At 42.8% G+C, this 7,130-nt stretch overlaps 1 long non-coding RNA gene across 1 annotated transcript; it reads right to left on the bottom strand.

Annotated features, from left to right (window-relative positions):
• Positions 1-226: 226 nt before the first annotated feature.
• On the bottom strand, positions 227-3,088 carry LOC105721997 (uncharacterized). The gene is made up of 2 exons (XR_001108458.2): positions 2,771-3,088; positions 227-498 (listed from the first exon to the last, which is right to left on the bottom strand). It is a non-coding gene; the product is annotated as an uncharacterized LOC105721997 (long non-coding RNA).
• Positions 3,089-7,130: the final 4,042 nt, after the last annotated feature.

Below are 7,130 nucleotides of genomic sequence, written 5' to 3'. Positions count from 1 at the left end.
GTTTTCTGTCCTCACCAGGTCTTGGGACTTGATAAAATTATGGATTTGTTGAGGCTTCAGGGGTTGTTTCCCTAGGGATTCAAACATTTCCTGACTTTATTTAAGGCTAAGGTCAATCTTTGCAGCTCTGAAGTAGCACAAAGGCAGTAAGAGACTGTCCAATGTTCCTAGAGAGGCGAGAGAGGCAGAGAATGTGTGCATGAATGTCCCCCAAAGCAAACTGGGAAACCTTTTCCATGTTTTATTTATTTTGTGTTATTAAGGGAGCATCACTGTGCCGCCCGTGCTGAGCCAGAGCTTCTAATTCAGTGGAAATGAAATTCCAACTCAGTGTGTGCTTAACTTTCCCAGCACAGTAAATCCACTTCTCTTTTTGTCTCTGTCTCATCTCCCCCTTGGTAGTGAAGAGATGTACACTACAGCGATGAAGTCTGTCAGTGGGAAACCACTCTGGCAATTTCGGAGTGATGTCTGAAGAAATGAATTGAGCAGGCTTGCCTGGGGTGGAGACACAAGACAGTCCACGCTTTTATAGTCACCGCTGGGTTTGCGATTTGTTGTATGCTGCCTATCTCTGCAGATTCTTTTCTGTTCCAACACATAAAGAAAAGCATGCCTGGTCAGATGCTCCCGGCTTATCACTCCACATCAACCCAGAAGCAACACAGGCTTTCAATTTCTCAATTTGCAAATGCAATTGAAAATTGGCAGAGGTTGCTGTGTAGGGATGAAATGAACAGTGGTGCAGTGTGGCCTCTACCGATAGACGTGGCATCCATGAGGTTGTGGGGCGGGAGTGGGATAAAGGATCTGGGAATCATCTCACCCATATTTGATTGCCGGAAGCTCTGGCAAGCCATATTATGCTATTCCTTTCTGTATTTAGGCTAGCTCTCTTTTGCTTCTGAGCATTTGCCCATGTTATTCGCCTCTATTTAGAACTCTCTCTAGTTCCTCCTATTATATCCTATCTTCTTCCAGGCTCCTGCTTCATCTTTCTTCCTTTTTTTTTATTTTTAGAGACAGGATCTCATCCTGTCACCCAATCTGAGTGCAGCAGCATGATCATAGCTCACTGCAGCCTCAGACCCCTGGACTCAAGCCTTTTACCTCAGCCTCTCTACTAGCTGGGACTACAGGCATATGCCACCACACCTGGCTAGCTTTATTTACTATGTTGTATGTATGTGTGCATATATGTTTTTAGAGATGGGGTCTTGGTGTGTTGCTCAGGCTGGTCTCAAACTTCTGGGCTCAAGGGTTCCTCCATCCTCAGCCTCCCGAGTAGGTGAAATTACAGGTGTAAGCCACCATGGCCTGCCTTCCTCTTCATCTTTCCAACTTTAGCTTGCCCCGTTTCCATTTCGATGTCACCTCTAACTGGATGCCTTCCTTTCCCTGTTAATATTTGATTTGGCCCCTCCTTCACTGTGCTTCTTTAATCCCTGAACTTATTTTCAACACAGTCTTCTCATGTGGTATTATAATTTCCTTTTTTTCTGATTCAGTTCCCTCATGAGATTATAAGGTATGTGAGAGCAGGAAACCTATTTTTCTCTGCTGTTCTGTTTCTATCCACCTAATGCAATAACTACCACATTGTGGACGCTCCAAAAATTATGAATCAATAAGGTAAGAAAAATAAGTTAGATCCTTTATCCCACTCCTGCGTCCCCACCTCACAGATACTGTCTCTATTTGTAATGGCCAGTCTGTACCACTGTTCATTTTATCCCCACAGAAACCTTTGTCAACTTTCAACTGCACTTATAAATAGAGACATTGAAACATTATAGGTAAATTGAAGTAATAGGTAAATATGTGATTAAAGTTCAAATGGATCAATCAAATAATGGAAAGGGAATAAGGTTTTATACCAACCCGATTTGAAAACAGAAAACATAATGTGTATTAGTTAGCTCAGGCTGCTGTAATAAAATGCCATAGAGCAGCTGGCTTAAACAACAGACATTTATTTCTCACAGTTCTGGATCTGGGAAATCTAAGATCATGGTGGCAGCAGGTTCTGTTTCTGGTGAGGGCTCGCTTGCTGACTTGCAGATGGCTGTCTGCTCATTGTATCTTCACATGTTGGAGAGAGAGAAACAAGCTTGTTGGTGTCTTTTTTTAGAAGTAAGAGCACTAATCCCATTATGGGGACCCAACTCTCATGACCTCATCTAAACTTAATTACCTCCCAAAGGCCTCATTTCCAAATATTGTCACGCTGGGGTTTAGGGCTTCAAAACAGGAATTTTATGGGGATGCAATTCAGTCCATAGCACAGTGACAGTAACAATGAGATCTTGGTGAAAGTGTTACATACGCTTAGAAGACAGCAATGTTACAATAGTAGGATATTTTCAGAAAGAACTATATCAATTTGAATTAAAAACTCTGTAATATTCATACCGATTGACTCTGTAATCCTACTTCTGGCAAGATAACCTAAGAAAATAGTCTTAAAGAAGGAAAAAGCTGCAGACATGAAGAGTCTTCATTTTAGCATTGTTTACAATACCGAGAGGTTGGAAACAATTTGAACAGTACAGGAATGGTTAAACAGATGACAATATCATGGGCGATAATACTATATTATGCAGCCATTAAAATGATAGATTTGAGGCTTATTTTGCAACATAGAAAAAATATTTGTGTAATTTTAGGCTAAACAATCAAATTATACCTATACTATGGTTTAAATTATATAAAATTATGTTTTTGAATGGACGAGTTCTGAATAGGAATAAATGGAAATAGCTGTACTTACTGGCATGGTTGGATGTTGTGCAATTTTAGCATTCTTTCAGCTTTTTTAGTGTTATAATGCATGACTTTAAAATAATGTTTTAAAAGAAAGGTCCTGAAGAAGCCATTGAGAACTGAGTCATAAGTCCGATAGATTCTTCTTTCAAAACATCTTCCTGGGATTTGTTTCGGACAATCTTGGCTAATGGATACAGAAATCTCCTTTAGCTCCTCTCAACATGGAAACCTCAAGATTAAATGAGAAGGATCTAGTATATGGGTGTTTGAATGATTTTTTCTTCAATTTTCACCTTCTGGTGAGGCCAACTGTATGTTGGGAACGTATCCTCCCATTGTCAAACAATTGTTTGTCCAAATACAAGAATCCATGAATTTACAAAGGCCATTATTACGTGACTAACCATGGATTGGCTACAGAGCCCCATTTTATTGCTTCCCATTTGTTCACAAAGGTATTTTTAAGCAAAAACCTGCACTTTTTCTAAGTCCTCCCTCAAGAAAAGAATACATCAGAGACACTTTTAGCTACATTCATTTGAATATAAGATGATCTGTTTGACCAGGAACATGGGAGGCAACTTGGGATGGTGGAAAGATGGAATCTTTGTGGTAGACAACCTCAGTTTATTTAGAACCATGGCCAAGTTAGTCAATCTTTCTAGGTCTTGATCTCGTATGAAAAATTTAGAGACAAATCACTACTTTATGTGATTCTTATAAAGAATCATGAGGGCCAGGTGCGGTGGCTCATGCTTGTAATCTCAGCACTTTGGGAAGCTGAGGCAGGTGGATTACAAGAGATCGAGACCATCTGGCCAACATGGTGAAACCCTGTCTCTACTAAAAAAAAAAAAAATACAAAAATTAGTTGGGTATGGTGATGAGCACCTGTAGTCCCAGCTATTTGGGAAGCTGAAGCAGGAGAATCACTTGAACCCAGATGGTGGAGGTTGCAGTGAGCCAAGATTGCACCACTGCACTCCAGCCTGGTGACAGAGCGAGACTCCATCTCAAAAAAAAAAAAAAAAAATCAATGAGATAATCTGTGTAACACTCTCAGTTTTATATCTGCCATACAGAATCCTCTTTTTCAGTTTGACAAACATGGAGCATCTCCCATATTCCAGGCTAACTGGGAAATGCGGCCAATCCAGCCAACTTGCCCCTTCACATGGACTGCTTTGTGTTCATGAAAAAGTCAGGATTACTTTTGTGGCTAAATTGTGGTCACGTGGTTTGTGAATACAATACTGAGTGACTATTGCCTACAGTGGGTGACTGTATGACCTCTCAGAGATTAGGGATTCAGACATTCTCTTCCTTAATCCAGTGATAATTCACAGGAGAGAGTGCTGCAGCCTGTAAATGAGGCAACGATAGTATTTGTAGAGGCAAAAGGTGCAGTTAACAAAATACAGACGATTAAACCCATGTCTCGTTGACCTACCTTGTCTGCATTCTGGGACTGTTCTCTTTGCAGCAGTGACTTTAGTTCTGGTCAGAAGTACTTCATCCACAGGAAATTGACCAAAAGAATAGTTTCTTCTCTAACCCTCTTCTCACTGTTTTCATAATAAAGGTATTTTTTTGATCAGCAAGTGATCTTAGGAAAGACTGTAATAGGAGATCAAGGAAGTCTAATTTTAGTCTCTCTCTCCGGGAGACTCCCTGTGTGATTTGGGGGCATATAGCTGAAGTTTTCTGTTTTCCAATCTTCATGTTTTAACCTGTTTTAATAACTCTACAAGATTTCTATACACGAATAATTCCACAAAGAAGAAAGGAGACCACAGGAAGCCTGGTGAGCTTGGGGGAGGAAGAATGCCGTGGAATCTGTAGTCCTGCAGCACCGGGCACCAGGGTGGTCTGCACGTTTTTGCTGATCTCTAACCTGGATTGCATCCATGCACTCTGAACATATTTACCTCATTAAATTAAGTTTGGTTTTTGGCCATCACTTCAAATTCAGCACAATCATTTTCCAGGCCTCTACCCTCGCCAAAAAAATCACAATCATTTCCTTCTCCAACATTCTGTCTACTGAGGACATTTAAGCCCACAAAGTCAGTGTCTCATTTTGCTTTCTGATTGCTACCTTCCGACAGCATCTGACGTCATTTTCTGAAATGTATGTGGCCTCTTTTCCCCTTCCACCATTTTTACCCTGCTGGAGGTCATGTCACTTCTCCCCGGGAATTCTGTAAGAGACCCTACGGTCTGCATTATCCTCTCTTCAACCCACAGTAATATACATTTCCTTAATGCTTATTTTGTCCTGGTTGTCTTCTGATATTAAAAACTGTTCACTTTTCACTTTTTTTTTTTTTTGAGATGGAGTTTTGCTCTTGTCACCCAGGCTGGAGTGCAGTGGCATGATCTTGGCTCACAGCGACCTCTGCTTGCTGGGTTCAAGCAATTCTCATGCCTCAGTCTCCTAAGTAACTGGGCTTGCAGGTGCCCGCCACCACACCCGGCTAATTTTCATATTTTTAGTAGAGACGGGGTTTCGCCATGTTGGCCAGGCTGGTCTTGAACTCCTGACCTCAGGTGATCTGCCCGCCTCGGCCTCCCAAAATGCTGGGTTTACAGTCGTGAGCCACTGCGCCCGGCCACTTCCTGTTTTCTCTTGCATCAGGTCTCATTTTCTCTCCCTGACTCCTAAGAACCTCTCCAGCTCCTTCACCCCAGGCTTTTCCCAATCAGCCACATCCTGCTCCCCAGCTAGTGCAGCACCACTTCCCTTTTCAAAGCAATTTTCCAGCTCGCTCTCTCATAGCTTGTTGGTCTGGTCCAATACAGTGTCCCCAGACTGCCTCTCAGGCCTGAGCCGCTTTCTTTGCCACCATTTTCCTTCCATGCTGCTGGTTCTGGGGACTCAGGTGGTGTTTTTTTCATCTTTTAGGAACAGCACCCTCTCTCTGGGAAGTAAAAAGTTAAACAGTGTTTTCAGAGGCGTGCTCTCTGATCCATCACTTCCCTGTCTGTGATTATTTCTTCGTTACGATTTCTGAAAGCGCTGCGTGCAAACCTCCCTCTTTGGTTGTGCAGATAGAGTCATAAAATCAACTCTGATGACAACTTGGAAAAATTAATCTTCTTTATTTCGTCTATAACTCCTGCAATTTTCCTCTCTAGCCTCCACCTTGCAGAATAGGAAGAAAAAAATTAATTCTTTTCAGTCTAAGGTGGTCTATAAAAGCAGCAGTGCCAGGACTACAGCTTCTCGACCAAGCTTCCCACCCTGTTGGTATGGCTGGGAATCTGATTGTTGCAGGGGCAATTTAAAGAAAACGGGGACGAGAAGCAGAGGGTCCTGCTGCTCCCTCCACACACCCCATCCTCATGTTCTGATGTGTCTGTGCCTCTCAAGCCTAAGTCCTGAAAGTGGAAAGAGACCAGTGGGCACCCTGCTTACCTCCTCATTCCCCTTTCTCTTTGCTATTCCTTTGCCAGTCAGTGGCCTAATGTGGGAAACTTTGCCCCCTTTTTTGGACACTTATGCCTTTTGTGGACATCCAGCATATTTGAACAGCATTGCCTCTTTGTTTCCCTGCCCCTCCTCTCCATTTCCCACCTTCTGTCCTCAAAAGGAGAAGCTAGAACTCGGTTTTCTAGTCTCCCTTGCATCTAAGGCAGCGGCCAGCGGCATAGGCTCGTTATTAGAGGCACCATGAGTGTGAAACCTGGATCTAGAAGACAGGTCTGGAGAAGGAGGTGCCGTCTGCCATGGTTTCCTGGTGAGTATGGGGGACACAGCAGAGAGCCACTGAGTCACAGAGGCCCTGGTGTATTTGCTGGCTCTTCTGCTCCATGGCAGCAGGATCACTCTTAATGTCCATGCTGTTTGTGTGATTTACAAGTTGTTCGTGGAGATGCTGCTTCTGAGCCTGATTCTCTGACTTGTTGGAAAATTTCATAAACTAGCTAATATTCTTTAATAATTCTGCTTTAAGTGGCCAGAGCATTTTCACTCTAAATACTAGTATAGACCAGGCACGGTGGCTCACGCTTATAATCCCAGCACTTTGGGAGGCCGAGGTGGGTGGATCACAAGGTCAAGAGATTGAGACCAGCCTGGCCAACATGATGAAACCCCGTTTCTACTAAAAATACAAAAATGAGCTGGGTGTGGTGGCACACACTTGTAGTCCCAGCTACTGGGGAGGCTGAGGCAGGAGAATCCCTTGAACCCAGGAGGTTGAGGTTTCAGTGAGCCGAGATAGTGCCACTACACTCCAACCTAGCAACAGATTGAGACTCCATCTCAAAAAAAAAAAAAAAAAAAAAAAAGAACAAGCAAACAAACAAAAATAATACCCTTTCATCCTCACACACGCACTGACTTTCTTGGCTGGATCACT

The sequence above is a fragment of the Aotus nancymaae genome, unplaced genomic scaffold (assembly GCF_030222135.1).
Source record: "Aotus nancymaae isolate 86718 unplaced genomic scaffold, 86718_ANA_hifiasm-v0.15.2.pri h1tg000039l, whole genome shotgun sequence".
NCBI lineage: Eukaryota > Metazoa > Chordata > Mammalia > Primates > Aotidae > Aotus > Aotus nancymaae.
The sequence above is the reverse complement of the archived record's forward strand: the minus strand, read 5'-3'. Positions and strand labels throughout refer to the sequence as shown.